The sequence below is a fragment of the Planococcus citri genome, chromosome 5 (assembly GCF_950023065.1).
Source record: "Planococcus citri chromosome 5, ihPlaCitr1.1, whole genome shotgun sequence".
NCBI classification, from domain to species: Eukaryota; Metazoa; Arthropoda; class Insecta; order Hemiptera; family Pseudococcidae; genus Planococcus; species Planococcus citri.
This window is the reverse complement of record NC_088681.1, coordinates 56,036,286-56,054,446: the sequence shown is the minus strand read 5'-3', so window position 1 is coordinate 56,054,446 and position 18,161 is coordinate 56,036,286. Positions and strand designations below refer to the sequence as shown.

Here is an 18,161-nt window from a genome sequence, read left to right as displayed (position 1 = left end):
AAATCTAATCTTATCTAATCTGATCAATCAAGTCTAATCTGATTTCATCAATCAATTCTAATCTGCTCTGATCAATCAAGTCTAATCTGATCTGATCGATCAATCAAGTCCAATCTAATCTGATTAGTCCCCATTTTAATTATCTGATCAATCTAATCTGATCTGATTTCATCTGATCAATCAAGTCTCATCTGATCTGATACAATCAAGTCTAATTTGATTTGATATGATCAATCAGGTCTGGTCTGGTCTGATCTGATCTGATCTGATCTGATCTTTCTTAATCAATTTCATTTATTTGGCTCAGTTGATCTGGATCAATCAAGTCTAGTCTAATCTAATCTGATTAATCAGTCGCCATTCAATCTGATCTAATCAAGCAGATACTATCTAATCGAATCGGATTTCATCTGATCAATCAAGTCTTATCTGATCTGATCAATCCTGTCCAATGTGATCTGATGGGATCTGATCTGATTTTATTCTGATCAATTCAGTCCAATCTGATCTGATCAATCAGATGTAATCTAATCTGATCGGATTTTATCTGATCAATCAAGTCTGGTCGGATCTGATTTTGTTCTGACGAATCCAGTCTTATCTGATCTGATCAATCAGGTGCAATCTAATCTGATCTGATTGGATCGGATTTGATTCTGATCAATCAAGTCTAATCCGATCATGATCAAGTCTAATATGATTTCATCTGATCAATCAAGTCTGATCTGATCTGATACGATCAAGTCTAATGTGATCTGATACGATCAAGCCTAATTTGATTTGATATGATCAATAAGTCTAATCTGATCTGATCTGATTCTGATCAATCAGGTCTGGTCTGGTCTGGTCTATGGGGAATGGAGACACAGAGAAAAAAAATGGTCTTGTCTGGTCTGATCTGATCTGGATCAATCAAGTCTAGTCTAGTCTAATCTGATTAATCAGTTGCCATTCAATCTGATCTGGTCAATCAGATACAATCTAATCTAATCGGATTTCATCTGATCAATCAAGTCTAATGTGATCTGATCAATCAGATGTAACCTAATCTGATCGGATTTCATCTGATCAATCCAGTCTGATCGGATCTGTTTTTGTTCTGATCAATCCAGTCTTATCTGATCTGATCAATCAGGTGCAATCTAATCTGATATGATTTCATATTATGATCAATCAAGTCTAATCTAATCTACAATCAGGCCACATTCAATCTAATTTGATCCGGTCTTATATGATCTGATCAATAAGGTCTATGACCAATTAATCAGGTTGAATGACTCCAGCAGTTCTCAGAAACTAGGTAACATAATATGTATTTCAAATCAAATCTCAACCAACATAATATTTTTCCAAAACTTCATTTTCATTCAACTCTCTCCCCAAACTTCACTCGAAAGAAAACAAACCACTTCCAATATGAAAACTAAAGTGATAATGAAAACACTCGAACACACGTTCACTGTGTATCCTCCATTTTTCAGTTCTACCTTCTTATTTTCACAACTCCCCCTTTGCCTTACTACTGCTTCGGAATAAAGGCTATTTACAGCAGCAAAACATCAAATACCTACCTAGCTCTCTGTATCTATAAGGTCGTTGAAACACCACATCTGAGTCGAATTCGTCCGCGAACAAACGTACAGCTTCGATTGGATTCTGCGAAATATACCTACCTACCTACGCAGAAACCGTCATTAAATACTAACACGTCTTTATCTTTTTCTTGGTTTCTTTATTTCTTTTTCTTTTTTTTTCAAAAAGAATCGCACATATAGAATTGGTGAATTGTCGATGGCATCTATATGGCGACGTGTTTTCCTATTATTATTGTATCTATAAAGGTAGTTAAAAGATCGCGTCAAGTACTTCAAATGTTTCTCACGCCAGTATCCATTGTGTAGGTAAAGTTTAACGGTAGCATTACATCGGCAGTGGCACCTGTTGTAGTAGGTATCTCTCTGGCTATTCCACTTCATCTGCGCACACAGAAGATATATGAGCATGGCGGAATTCCAGGGGTTTTTTCTTCTCTTTGCGGCGGCAGATTCTTTAACTTAAATACGCGATGATGAGGTGATTTTATGATATTGGATTTGTACCTATACCTATAGGTACCTACAACGTCTGCCTATATGTAGTATGTACATAATAGGTGTAATTCTCATCGTATCAGTCGATTTGTTTATTACGTGTGATAAGCCTTTTAATGGTAGCCATTTCGATGCATGGTATGGATTTACTTGTAACAGGAATTCATCGTGTAATAATACAGGATGCTGATTTATTAGCGAAACATGTACGTACGAGTACCTACGAAGTATGGGAATTTGGTAAAATTTCAAAACTTGCGATAGATCACGATTTTATAACATAGGAGTACCTACCTACCTACGTATCTACATATAGGTACTAGGTTTTTGACCAGATTGTTTTCAAATTCATCGTTCACTGGACCTGGACGTCTCTTCTAAGTTCTAACTAATGTAAGAAGAATAACACGTTGAGAAAGAAGAAATTACAATAAATTACTTAATTACCAGGTCGTCTCTCGTCTCATCGTCGTCTTCGTCGGTTACCAAACAATCCAAACAGTACGTGCCAGTACAAGAATGTAAATTAATATAGGTACGAGGTTGTGTAGGAGAGAGAGACCTAAAGAGGATTTATAAAAATATATCTATACGTAAGCGTATGCGCTACCACGTAGTCATTACTGTACGATTTTTTTTTGGGCTGTGCTGACCATGGCGAAATTTCGTGGGCGTCCACTCTTGGCGTTTGTATAAACGGTTCATTGAAACGGTACAGCATTCGAGATGTGAATAGTATAATAATTAACCAGTACTTGGAATCGGACAACGATACCGTTAAAAGTGTCTCTAAGATGACCGAACATTATAGGTATTTTAATAAGGTTCATCGCTGCAGAATTACATGACTGTGCAAGTAATTCACCGATTGCGATGGGTTGGTTCATCGTTTGGTTGAAATGTGTGTGAGGTTTAATGAGAAGGTACCATATCTCACCTTTGCCAGATTCGAGAAGAGATGTAGAAAGGTTGTAATTTATTAAATTGGGCGAATTGATTTGATCAATAGAATGTCTGAGATCGTTAAGATTGAAATTATTTCCAGGTGGATTAAGTATAACTTTGGTGAAGTGTTTCAATGTGTGTTCTGATTTTAATAATTTGGTCAGTAGTTTCTGTACTACATATAAGGCAGTAATGACGATCCATTGAATTATGGCTAAGACTAAGATAATTCAATTGTATTTTCTGAATTGATTAAGTATTTAAATAGTAGGTACATATTTCGTACCCTGCGTGTTTAAAAATTCACGTTCCATTAATTGAAAAAAGGAACTAACGAGCTAAACGTCAAATTACTGCACTCGAGAGAGTATTTCTTCTCAGCTGATTTATGATTCTACATCTGCATAAAAATTGAGAAATCATTCGATCAGCTTTGTGACGAACTAATGAAAAAATAAACAACATTGAAAAAAAAATTATTAAAATTTTTTCTCATAAATAAGGAACCTCTTGGCCACTTAATCGTCAATTTTTTCATTCTTTGATTAACTCGTAGGAATCTATTGAGTTGTTAACTCCCGAAAATAATTTCAAAGGCCAAAAAGGGAAACTGAAGGGGCATCTATGGGATTTTCCATTTTCCAAAACAATGCAAAAATTGCAGAAATTGATGAAAAAATTAAATGATTAGATTGTACATCACTCCAACTATAGGAACGCAGTTTGAGGATTACTTAATTTGACATGAATAAAAAAAAAAAAACTTTTTGAGGCAAAATGTTTTCAAAAAAAAAATGCTAAAATTTCAAAATTTGCAATTATTGATTAGGTATACTCCCTGAATTGGAAACAGTCAAATTTCGCACTGCTTAAGAAGTCAGAATGTCGTCAAATCACTACCATGCTAAAAACAGTAGGTACTTTTCGACTGAACTTTCAGGGAATAATTTACTGAATTAATCAGTCAAAAATGAATACTTTACTGTATTACTTTTTCACTTTTTATCCCAGTAACGACATTTTTTCATTCTTGAACCAGTCAAATTTGACTGTATTAGATTTGGAGAGTAGCTTTCAGTTTTTGGCAATCCTCTTATTGGATCGTGTTCAATTTCACTAGCAACGAGTATTTGGGGCAACCTCTAACATGAGTTATGAGTTTTTTGGATTTAAGTCCCCCCTTCATCCCCTCCTCACCCTTTCTCAAAAAATCAACATTTTACTTTTTTTTTGGAAAATTGGCCCTCTAAATTACTATTTTTACCTCTTGAATAATGAATATGCCAAAACTGGGTCTCTAAACGTGATTGTAAATTAAATATGACTAGTTCAAGACGTTTTGGAGGCTCCACCCAATTTCTGGATTTTTTCATTTTTGGGGAAATTGCCATAAAAAGGGCCAAAATGAAGTATATCGCCCAAATGAACTATGATTTATTTCCTTTGGGACCCTCCCAATTGGTTTAAACACAAATTTTCAAAATCCATTTCTGCCTTTTCAAATCTAAAATTTTCTCAAAAAAAATTTTTGAGTGAAAAAATTGAAAATTTGTTGCTTACAAATGTGTCAACATAAAACGCTGAATGAAATTTGCTTTAGTACATAACAATAATTAATCACCAAAATCGATTGATAACGGTTCCAGGTGGTTTTGGAATCTCCAGTAAATTTTTTAGTTTCCAATTCTCAAAAAAAAAATTGAAATATGGGTTGAAAAGTTTGAATTAACAGAAAGAATCTTGAAAAATTTGTTCTTAAATCGATCAAAAGCTTCCCAAAAACCGATAATAATGAGTTCACTGGTGCTGAATTTTGGTTTTGGCCCTTTCTGCGATGATTTTTTAAAAACTGGAAAACCCACAAATCCGCTGGAGGCTTCAAAATTGGCTGAAACTATCGCTAATCGATGTAGTAGGTCAAAAATAGTCTCAATTTCAACCTTTGATGCTAAATACTCCAACTATAGGAACGCATTTTGAGGATTACTTAATTTGACATGAATAAAAAAAACACACTTTTTAAGGCAAAATGTTTTCAAAAAAAAAATGCTAAAATTTCAAAATTTGCAATTATTGAATACTCCTTAAATTGGAAACAGTCAAATTTCACACTGCTTAAAAAGTCAGAATGTCGTCAAATCACTACCATGCTAAAAACAGTAGGTACTTTTCGACTGAACTTTCAGTGAATAATTTACTGAATTAATCAGTCAAAAATGAACAATTTACTGTATTACTTTTTCACTTTTCATCCCAGTGACGTCATTTTTTCATTCTTGAACCAGTCAAATTTGACTATTTTAGATTTGGAGAGTAGCTTCCAGTTTTTGGGAATCCTCTGATTGGACCGTGTTCAATTTCACTAGCAACGAATTTTTGGGGCAACTTCTAACATGAGTTATGAGTTTTTTGGATTTAAGTCCCCCCTTCATCCCCTCCTCACCCTTTCTCAAAAAATTTACATTTTACTTTTTTTTTTGGAAAATTGGCCCTCATCTAAATTACTATTTTTACCTCTTAAATATGCCAAAACTGGGTCTCTAAACGTTATTGTAAATCAAATATGACTAGTTCAAGACGTTTTGGAGGCTCCACCCAATTTCTGGATTTTTCATTTTTGGGAAAATTGCCATAAAAAGCGCCAAAATGAAGTATAGCACCCATATGAACAATGATTCATTTCTTTTGGGACCCTTTCAATTGGTTTGAAAACAAATTTTCAAAATCCATTTCTGCCTTTTCAAATCTGAAATTTTCTCAAAAAAATTTTTTGAGTGAAAAAAATTGAAAATTTGTTGCTCACAAAATGTGTCAACATAACGCTGAATGAAAGCTTCAATACATCATAGTATTTAATCATAATCACCAAAGTCGATTGATAACGGTTCCAGGTGGTTCTGGAATTTCCAAAAAATTAAAATATGAGTTGAAAGGTTTGAATCAACAGAAATAATTTTTTTAAATTTGTTCCTAAATCGATCAAAAGCGTCCCAAAGACCGATAGTAATGAGTTCACTGGTGCTGAATTTTTATTTTAGCCTTTTCTATGATGATTTTTTAAAAACTGGAAAACCCCAAAATCTGCTGGAGACTTCAGACTTCAGAATTGGCTGAAACTATCGCTAATCGATGTCGGAGGTCAAAAATATCGTGTGAACTCAATTTCAACCTTTGATGCTAACGTGTTCAATTGCTCATCATAAACGAAAAATTTTAATTTTTTTTGCTTCAAAAAAATTACTGGAGAAAAATTTGGATTTGAAACTCCAGAAACAAATTTTGAAAATGTATTCTTAAATCGATCAAAAGAGCTTCAAAGACAGTAAATTCGACTTTAAAGATGCTAAATTTTATTATGGCTCTTTCTATGGTAATTTTTACAACAATCTGAAAAATCTAAAAATCCGCTGGAGGCTCCAGAATGGCTCAAAACCATTACTAATGAGCTTGTGAGGTTGAGAAAAGGCGATGAAAAAAGCACAAAGATGGTTTATCGGGGGGGGGGGGGGAGGAAGGTCATATGCTGAATTCAACTTTGGTTTTCTTGAGGAAATTTTTTACAAATTGGAAATTCCAAAAATCCGCTGGAGGCTCCAAAACGCCTCAAACCTGTCACCAATCAATTCAGAAGATCAAAAATAGGTTATAAGTTTATAACACGAAATTTCGCTTTTCTACCTCAATTCGATCAAATTTTGGATTTTTCAAAGAAATCAGACCTTCAAATTTTCCAAAAATTCGCCGAAAATCGAAACATGAAATTCAGCATTTGAAATTTCCTTTTATGGCAAGCATATTATTTATTACCTATTCTTTCGATATTTAATATAGACCAAAAAATTTGAATTTTTACCAAAAATTGAGTTGCTGTGATGAAAAATTTGACTTTTTTTCACCTCAAAAAACCTAAAAAAAATTGTAAACATTATTTTTATAAGACTTCATTTTATTTGAGACAATTTGTTGTTTTTTAAACCAAGTCATGAGCTACAATGAACCATCTTGTCTGTGTGAACCCTGGAAGAAAACAGTTGACAGGAAAAAATTCTGAAGGGAAGGGGGAGTTGTACATTTTTTTTTACAAAGGATTCATTTTGAACGGGCACTCACCAATTTGAACTAAACCAAGTTAGATCAACAGGCCATGTTCTAAAAACCCTCGCTCGTAACCAAAATTTCAGGTGTGAAAGTTCGTTTTTGGATTTTTGGATAATTTTTGAAAATTCAAAAAATTTAAAAAATCTGTTTTAAGGACAATTTTTAATTTTCTCATGGAATGTGTAAATTTTTTTGAGCAAAGTGAATCAATGTGAATAATGTATTTAATTCAACTCCCACACATCAACGACCACTAGTTTTGGGACATTCTGGAGCCTCCAGCCATTTTTTGATTTTCTCCAGAAATTTCAAATCGTTCTGGAAAAGGCCAAAAATGAACTTTAGCACCTATAACACTTTGGTCGATGTTTATTGGGTACTTTCTTTAGCGTTTTAGGTGGTTACCGCAAAATTCCAGAAAAGCCAGCTCAAAACTGAATTTTTGAAAAATTTGAAAAATTCCAGAAAAAGGTGAAAAAATTTAATTTTTTAAAAAAAGTTTGAAACAAACGAGTTTTTTAACGAGATATTGTCTGGAGTATTTACACGATCACTCGAATTGAAAACAATTTCAATTTGACCTTTTTGACTCGTCTAGAGCAATTTGAAATATCTGAAGAAATTTGAAAACTCGCTGGAGGCTCCATGAAGGTCAAATTGTGATTGTGTTTGAGTCGAGTGATCGTAAAATCTTCAAAGTTTTGTTTCATTTGTTAATAAAATTGACCAGTCGTCGTGCCATTCTGAATCACTCCTCATGGCTTTTGAATTGATTTTTCATCCTCTAAAATCAAATTTTCGACAATATCTCAGAACATACCTACTCTCTTCCAGTATTTAATTTCACCACCTCATTGATAACAAAAGCATCGCAAAACCAAATAACAATCATATCAAGTACCTACAAAAACACTTCAGAAACTGGTTCTCGAACATAAGTTTTTTTTCATCGACACATAAGGGAATCCATGGCTTTGGCCGAGGTCAATCAACACTCATTGTCCCTAATTTTTTAATAACAATTTATGACCTGGTATTTCAAGCTTCTCATCATCCCTATAATATTCCCATAAATAAATAAACAAACAATCTACCCACTAATTCTTCGAATTTGAGATTTCTCACACCTGGCAATGGACTTAGAAATACCTCAATTGATGTGTACAAAATCTTCAACAAACATTTCTAAAATATTAACGTCTTAATCCCTATTCTCTAACCCATTCATCCTGCAATTAGTATACGTACTAACGACTGTAATTACACTTACAAGGTGTTTTTACAACGCTATTACACAATTACCGATAGGATGATACAACGAGCAAACAAAAAATTAGATAAATATTTCCTCCGAAACCACGCCTTTTGCTCGACAATCGTATTACGAAATCGTTGGACGATTTCGATCGGTTTTTGATCACCACACAAGCACAGGTCGATAATATGCGCTCATCATGATCTGTTTCTTAAAGAGTATTGTTACATCATTGATAAAAACAAGTTGTGGTAGGTACACTGTACACACAGCTAGAGCACAGTATGGCTATATGGCATATCTCTCTATGAACGGATAGGAAATGAGTGTAGGCTGAGTTAAGGTCATTTTACCAATATGGAAGTGGAAGTATTGCATCGTAAGGTCGTATTTTTAACACTATGCACACAGCATCTCGATACTTATACTCGTATCGCAGGTAACGCATTTTGTGTTTTTTTTCTTCTTCTTATTTTTGATCGTCTATCCTACGTATTGCTCCTTCGCCAAATCTGGTCTTCTCAGCAGCCTTCCTCCTCATACGCGAATAAACATATGGTCTCAAGTTGAACGTTCTCTCGCGAATCCGTTTCATTTCTCTGTGCCTCTGTGGCTCTGTGACTTCTCGACACAACAGAGATTCATAATATACTTACCTAGACGATGAAGACGATAATCTTCATCCCAACACTTTCTTCCACTTATTTCTTTTTCTTATACTCGTAGTAGTTATAGGTACGTCTTATAATCGATAACCTGAGACAAATCCATTGTTTGAAAGAGCGAACTGGAGCAGCTGCGATGCTCAAACGTACCTAAGCTACCTACGATTGGCATAAGGAAAAAAAGACGCTAATGAGAAGGCGAATTGCAAAGTCACAATAAATGTGGTCACAGAGATATACAATTTGGTCACGCTAATTGTAACAACCTAACGAGAAGTTTGTGACGGACCAGAAAGCACGACCTGTTATGCCGGCGCTTTTAGTCGGGAAAGCAATTTTCACATTACTCCTATCTCGCATAATTTCCGCACTAACTAAAATGTACTCGGTTGTACATCTGATTAAGTACTAGTACTGTCTATGTTCATGTACCTACTACTCAAGTCATAGACTGATGTAACCTCGTTATTGTCTAGTGTCTATGTACCCACTATGTATTAGTACACGGTAGGTAAGTAAATAGTAAGTAGTTGGATAGTGGATATATTTTTTTCTAGATTGTAGATTCAATTTCACTTACTTACGATCTGGTTATTTAGAGCAACATGTACCTGTAAAGTGTTTTTGAAGCTTGTGATTTAGATAGGCAGAGGTACCTATTTGATTAAGAGTGGAATTAGGCAAATGTTGGGATTTTAATGACGTCTTTATAGACAGTCCATGTCCCCTTTGCACATCTAGAGAATGAAAATTTCAACATTGTAAAAATGGTTTTCTAAAATTTTCCTTCAATCGAGTTCACTTACACCCAACTTGATTTTTTTATGACAACCTCTTCCTCACCCTCCCCACCGTTTCTCTATCAAATAACTTGAGAGTTTTTACATTTTTAATTCAATTTGTTGGTTCTTATGGGAGAAAAAAAATCATCAATCTCAAATTCTGCAACAAAACTGTTTTAAAAATACGTAGGCCCTTTTTCGAAAAAAAAAACACGACACCTCTTCTTTAAGTAAACAAAAAAATTTGAAAAGCAAAGACAAAAGTCTGCCATAATTTTCTCAACGTTTTTCAGGTTCTGTGTATTCAACTTTTTTCATAATTTCCTTTTTCTAGATAAATCTCCCCTGTTCCCAAAGTAAATTTGACTCTCTCAGAACAGAGCTCTCAGAGTTGAAAAAAAAAAATTGAAAAATGAATAAAATGACAGAAATTTTTCAAAACTTTTCTATTTTTATTGACACAGATGAACTCTTCTAGATAGATACGTAATCTCCATTTCAAGGAGTTCTTGAACCTGAGCAAATGATTGTCAGTCATTTAGGAAATTAATTTCTCATAAAATTCGACAAATTCAGGACATGAGAGGGTAAAAAAGTGAAATTCCAATATAAATATCTCTTCCCTCCCCCCTTCTTTTTCCCTTACAAATTAGAAAAGCGTGAATTTAGGTACCTAAATGATTTTATACCGAAAACTTTTGACGATTTTTGAGCAATGATTTTAGAACTCTTGAGCTAATAAAAATCGAATTCTTTTAATTTTTTGGAAGGTAAACATCCATACCTATTGTTATAGCATTATCATTTTACACGGGGGAAGAAATAATGAATTTTCTAAAAATACTGAATACTATGATTCAAAAATTGAATAAAAATTATCTAATTAAATACATATTTTTAATTCATAAGAATGGGATTTAAATTTGAATTTTTTACTCCTTCAAAAAAAAAATTCAATTGGCGAACACAAAGATCACAAAAACAATATTTTTATTTTACCTCACAAAAAATTGAATTTTTGAAAAACTCAGCATATCTATTGATGACGAGGAAAAACATCAGTAAAAGAGTGGGAAAATTCAAAAAATTGACAGAAAACATTTGAAGTATTCTTATTTGTAGGTACCTGTATTGTATTGTCCAAAAAATTGTAATAATTTCTGAAAAAAAGATTACAAAAATTGATAAAAATTCATGAGAGCCTATAAAAATGGTCTAAAACGTATTTGAGATTGCTGAAAAATAATTTAAAGATGATACTCAAAAGATATCATCAAAAAATACTTCGTAAAAAAAACTCTGTGAAACTCTGGATTTAGAAAACTCAAATTTTTCTAAACTAGTCAACATGTTGCAAAACTTTGCTCAAGATGTCATTAAAATTGGTACATTTCAATAAATTTTCAAACTCTCTGAAGTAAAAATCGAATTTTTTAAGAATTTTGAAGGTTTTTAGAAAAACACAATAATGTGTATTTTCCCAACACGTAACAAGGGAAGTATCCTAAAAAGTGGAATCAAGAGAAGACTCCAAAATACACCACCAGCCAAAAATTTCATGGGTTGAAATTAATTTTTCAATTTTTGAGAGGATTTAAAAAAATTCAAATTCAGCTCAAAAAAGGAGAAAAAATTAACAATTTTACCATATTGACCAAAAAGGCTGAAATTGAGTTTGTGGACTTTTCTGGACCATGGAAGTTGATTGATGATAATTTTGAACCATTCTGAAACCTCCTGCAGATTTTTGGATTCTCTATTTTCAAAAAAGACGCTTTAAGTAGGGTGAAAATGAACTTCAGTCCCTCTAATAAGGGATTTATCATTATGTTTCATTAAACCGATTTAATAGGCACAAATTTTCAAAATCGTTTTGTGTCGGTTCAAATTAAAATTTTTTTCCAGTGATTATTTTTTAATAAAATTGGCAATTCATCGTTCACGATCTTGTTTGCATCTTGTTTTCGACCCCCTTCCACTCTCCCGAGTCGATTTGTAATGTTTGGCGTCTCCAGCGAATTTTGATTTTTTTTTCAAAAATAATTACCCAACTTACTACAGAAAAATTTGGATTTTAACAAGCACAAAATGATTTGAAGTGGTCTAATTTGAATGAGAGGGGGAGGGGGTTGAGTACAGTCAAAATACAACAATTCGTGCTTATTTTTAAATTTTTCCTGCAAACAGGAAAATATCAATTTTTTGAAATTTTTTCCTCATGAATACTTTGTTCCTGGAAATGGGCTCCAATGTGAATAAGTAAATCCTTCAAATAAGTCGAGGATAAGCTACAACTCGATTTTTATCAGCGCTCATTCATTTGGAGAAATTTCAAAACTCCGGAGAAATCGAAAATTGCGCCGGAGAGGCTTTAGAATAGCTCGAAATTGCGAAATTTCAATGGGGGGGGGAGAGTTTGTTTCACACAAAATGAAGCCATTCGTAAAAATTTCAAAAATTTATCAAAAAAATTGAAAAATTTTTTACTTTAATTGTTTTTCTCGTAAATATCTACTTATTTATTTTGATGATTAAAACGTAGGTACTCGAGGTGTTCGTTCAGAAATCAGCTCAAATGTATAGATAAATCCTTCAAAGAGGTCGAGGATAAGCCATAACTCGTTTTCAGCTGCCCAAATTGATTTCCACGCCGTCTGGAGAACTCGAAAATTGCTCTGGAGGCTCCAGAATAGCTTGAAATAATTGTAAACTTTGAATTTGAAGGGATTTGTTTTGGACAAAATGAAAACATTCGTGCAAATTTCAAAAATTAATCAAAAAACTAAAATATTTTTCTCATAAATACCTATTCTGCTAAAAAAAACACACTCAACATGTCTGCGTCGAAATTAGCTACAAGTGTGGATAAATCCTTCAAATAGGTCAAAAATAAGCCACAACTCAATTTTTAGCTGCTTTAATTTCATTTCCACACATTTTGGAGAAATTTTGAACTTCTGAATAAATATAAAATCGCGCTGAGACTCCAGAATGGATAGAAATGATAGAAATCGATGTTAGTTTTAGGACTAATTTCTTCAATTTTAGCTGAAAAAGTACACATTTTTTTCAAAAAAGCACAAATTGATAAAAATGGTCAATTTCGAATTTTCAAAAATTGAAAAATTAATTTGGGCAGTTGAAATTTTGGTGTTGTAGGTTTCAGATCATGCTCATTCCATAAATCGCCAGTCCTCTTCAAATAAGAGCCAGGGCAGTTCAAAAAATTCCCGGTTGTAAATTCAAAATTTGAAATAAAAAATTATTTGTATGCACCTACAACTTAATGACACATGAATTAAGTATGAAAATCTAGAATTTCCAAAAATATCTCTGGTGACTCCAGAACGACTTGAAACCATCCTCAGTCGACTCAACATGTTGAAATTTAGGGTAGGTTTAAATTAAATTTTAGCATTGCAACTTTCTTAAGTAAAGTTTTGCAGTTTCAACATTCAAAATTTTTGTTGGAGGCTCCAGGACCGCTCAAAACAGTTTTATGTTGTTTCAAATTGATTCTGAGGGGGGGAGGTGCGTTGAAAATGAAAATGTACCTTTATTTTTAGCTGTCTGGGTCAATTTGGTCAAGTTCAGTTCTTTATTTTCCAAGTTGGCCACTTTTGGATTTTTGCAAAATTAAAATGGCCACTTTTGGGCAAAAATTGCAATTCTCAAAAAAAAATCACCGCAAATTTGATTTATCTTTCAAGAGATGTAAAATTCTTCCATGGTAGTCGGGGGGCCGCTTAAGGATCACCTGCACCCCCCTGCCGATTCTCCGGGACAACTTTTTTCTTAGAGGGGAAGTCCTAAGGAACATTTCTTGCCCTTGTCCTCAAAAAAAAAGTGGCCCTACTTACAAAATGGCCGCCATTTTGTAAGTAGGGCCACTTTTTTTTTTGAGGACAAGGGCTAGAAATGTTCCTTAGGACTTCCCCTTTAAGAAAAAAGTTGTCCCGGAGAATCGGCAGGGGGTGCAAGTGATCCTTATGCGGGCCAGGACTATGGTATCATTCTATATAACTATACCTAAAAAAATCTCAATGTTTCTACATTTGAGCACTTCATCTTAGATATCAAAAACATAATCTACTTTTCAAACACCGCTTCCAAAAATTATCATACAGGAGAAAAAATAGAAATAAACAAAAAACATTGTTAACAAATTCATTGAAAATGAAAACTGAAATTCGAAGGAATGGAAATCGAAAATGAACCTCATCAATGACCAATATTTCAAATAATCAAGCACGTATTAAAATTGTAACATATAGTTCTGCATTAATTTGAAGGGGGAAAAAAATCCTTTCTCTTTCTCCAAAGATTCATTCCAAACTGGGCTTCATGGTTCATTTTATTCTGGAACTCAGAGTTCCTATCTAAGCTCTTCACTAACCTTTCTTAAGATCACTATTTCTTAATAACTGCCCAACTCTCACCGACAAAGTGACAGATCACATTATTCCACATCAAACAAAAATGATGAGCACTTCAAGAACACCTTTGAATAGAATCTCCTCCAAAAACAGCATTATACACACGATAATCCCAATTCATTCGTTAATCAGTCTACATACATTACCTACCTTAAGAAATTACAAACCACTCGTACATAGAATACCTATCTAACGTACATATATATAAGGCCGCACGAATAACTTAGAAATACCTTAAGTATGCTTAAAACGACCAAGCACGTGTATCGTGTACACATTATTATGCAAATTCCTAAACCTTAACAATAAAAATCTTCGGTTCGGTATCTCTCTATACTCGTATGTGAGAATATACCCGCTAAAAGAATACATTATTATATACCTTTATAACTCGATAATTCATATTTTTACGCTAAATTACGCGATCATACTCAGTACTCAGCCCAACGAGACATTTTCATTCAACGACATTATTTTCATATTTTATGGCATACGACACACGTTCCAAACTTCATCGCACCTCTACCTACCTAGACTTGGGGTAAAGTAAAATAAAGGTGAAATAATCCGCGTTTATAGGGATCAGTTATCTATCTTTATCCGATAACCACCGGCTGTTAGATAGCCTTCGTTTAATACAATACTTCTGACAAGATGTATTGTAATATGAATTACCACCTTTGGTGCCCAGACAATCAACTATTTGGGCCACCTCTTTGGTATAGGTACGTAAAAACCTATAATGAATGAAAGATTAATTGTTGTTGTCGATATTGTTATTGTTTTGTGTGTAGATTTTTGCAATCGATTTTGACACAAGATAGGTTTAGTGAATGGGCAATGGCAAATGGGCGGCACGCGTTCGTGTCAATGTATGCCGATAGAATACCTAATAGGTATTTATAAGGTTCAAAATTGCAAACGTGAGATGTTAAATGATTCATGCATGAGACATTTTTTCATTATTTAGTGATTGGAATTAATTTCCTAGACCGTTAGGTAGGAATAAAATTACCCATACTTATATAATGTGGGTGCTTATTTAGTGACGTTATTGAGTAACTAAAGGAACTACCTATTTCTTCGAAGATTCCTGGTAAAATGGGCTATGATTCGTTGCAAATTTTACAATTGATAGGTATAAATATTACTTATCTATATTGACAAATAATAAATGCAAATTGTAGAACGGTAATTAGTCAATGAAGATACTTCCTTACTATGTACTTGGTTACTTTAGCTTTCATTTACCAAACTCTAAAATTATTTAGGTATTTTTACTTTGGTAATACCTACATTTTTAGTACCCTATCACTATGCAATACAACAAATAAATATACATTAATTAAACAACACAACTCACCAATATACTACGAACAGGTAAACACGTAATCATCCACCATATGAATCACCAATAATATTAACTCTCCAACAACATTTACGACGAGTAAGTCCTTTCAGCCAAAATTTTCGCCGAAAAGCTCTCAGTTACGAATAATTTTAAAACTACGAAACACTTTTACGAAGTGGACGAAAGATAGATAACAAACGAAGAATTTGCATAAAGCACTAAAACCATAAACGGAATTTTCACAACATGAGACCAAAGATCTCGATAATACACATGAAACGAACGTGAAGACGAAGAGACCGGACGACCTTCAGGTTCGGGATCAACTTCGGGTTTCGATGTTGAAGATTTGTTGTTCACTGAGAGGCCAGTTTTATGGAAACGCTTACTTTGGTTCCATTGCTGTGCGACTGCACCGTACAGACCTATCTTTATCGCCCCTTCTCTTGGACGGTAGGTATTATGATCGTACGTAGTTTGACGGAACGAGTTTGCTTGCTACCTCGTGAGTTCATTCATGGTTTTTTGCGATGGTTTTTGTGGCGAATGAGGATTTGAAATTCGAAATTGGAGACGATTATAGTGAAATTTTAAGCTTTTGTACCTAATATTTAAAGGTGAAACATGTAAAATTGAACCATTTGATTCAATAAAATCATAATAAATACCAAAAAAGTACAAATATAGCATTAAAAAATTACAAATTGCACGAAAAAATATTAAAAATTCGTTAAAGAAGTAAAAAATGCAAAAAAAACATTAAAATGATTAAAATTATCTACTAAAATTTATCAAAAAATGTTGGAATTATTTCAGTTAAATTTGCCAAAGATTCCAGAAAAAATATTGGAGACCTGTTAAAATACCTAATGTAAAAATGCTCCCTTCAAAAAAACAAAAAAAAAAACTCCGAAGATTACCAATAACTGCTGAGATTTCAATAAAGCCATTATACAAGATCAAAAAAAATCTTAAAAAAAGGCGCGAAAATCCACTTTTTTGCAGCTGGAAAAGGGCAGAGAGAGGTTGCCAAGTCTAAACCGCAAAAGGGGCACTTCTAGGGTACCAGATGCACATATGTCAAATTTTAGCATCTTTGATAAATTTGAAGGGGTGGAGGATGCGACACAGGATTTTTCAAGGTCAAAGAACACACAAAAAAACGGTTCTCTCATCCCCTCCAAATTGCTCTAGGAGGCTGACTTTTGAATATATTATACAACTTTTGATTTTTTATCGATTGGTTCATAGTTTTTGCTTTTTTGGCCCTCTTTACCCCTCTCTACTGCCTTCCAAAACTTTGAACATCCGTGAATTAGTGACCCAAGGTCATCCACACTCAAACCTCTTAATTCGTATGTCAAACTGAGCCTAAATACACCGAAAATCGAATTTTGTTGAAATCCCTACGGCTCGGCTGACAAGGGAACCTCTTGAGGTGTCCCACTCCGAAATGAACGGGACTGCGATTTTTGGAAAGAGCAAAGTCTAAAACCCCCAAAACCAAATTTTCAGCTGCCCAAGTTCATTTTTCGATTTTTAACGAATTTTTGAAAATTCAAAATTGAACATGTTTTTGGCGATGTATGCTTTTAAAAAATAAAAAAAATGGTACGTAGGTACTTGATCAATAAAAATGGTCAAAATAAGTCCCAAATCCAAATTTGACCATTTCCAGCCATTCTGGAGCCCCCGGCGCGATTTTTCAATTTCTCCAGGATTTTGAATTTGCTCCAGAAGGCGTGAATATGAAGTTGGGCAGCTAAAAATCGAGTTGTATATTACACTCGACTTGTTTAAAGAGTTTATCCACGTTTGAGCCGATTTTGAGAGTAACACCTCAAAAATGGCTTTTTGACCAGCTTTTTTTCAAAATTAAAAAATCCAAAAAATCAAAAGTTTCTCGTTTGTGTGGAAATTTTCAAAATTCACGCAAATCGCTGTATTTTGTCCAAAACTAACCCCCAAAATCCAAATTTCACAATTTCCAGCCATTCTGGAGCCTCCGGCGCGATTTTTCAATTTCTCCAGAATTTTGAATTTGCTCCAGAAGGCGTGAATATGCAGTTGGGCAGCTAAAAATCGAGTTGTATATTATACTCGACTTGTTTAACGAGTTTATCTACATTTGAGCCGATTTTGGGAGTGACACCTCAAACGTGGCTTTTTGACCAGCTTTTTTCGAAATTGAAAAATCCAAAAAATCAAAAGATAACCGTTCGTGAGAAAATTTTTGAAATTTGTGCGAATCGCTGTATTTCTTCAAGAACTAACCCCCGGAGCGCAAATTCTACCATTTCCAGCCGTTTTGGAGCGGGAGTGACACCCCAAAAAACCACTTTTGAGGTGTCACTCTCAAAATCGGCTCAAATGTGGATAAACTCGTTAAACAGGTCGAGTGTAATATAGAACTCGATTTTTAGCTGCCCAACTTCATATTCACGCCTTCTGGAGCAAATTCAAAATTCTGGAGAAATTTAAAAATCTCGCTGGAGGCTCCAGAATGGCTGAAAATGGTGAAATTTGGATTGGGGTAAAT

At 33.9% G+C, this 18,161-nt stretch overlaps 1 protein-coding gene across 2 annotated transcripts in view; it reads right to left on the bottom strand.

Annotated features, from left to right (window-relative positions):
- LOC135846734 (uncharacterized) overlaps nucleotides 1-16,009 on the bottom strand; it is a 57,198-nt gene extending 41,189 nt beyond the window's left edge. Inside the window, exon 1 of one of the 2 annotated variants that reach the window (XM_065366000.1) lies at nucleotides 15,635-16,009. The gene's annotated coding sequence lies outside the window, so the exon portion shown is untranslated. The remainder of the gene's footprint in view (nucleotides 1-15,634) is intronic. The other variant, XM_065365999.1, reaches the window with a different exon arrangement.
- Nucleotides 16,010-18,161: the final 2,152 nt, after the last annotated feature.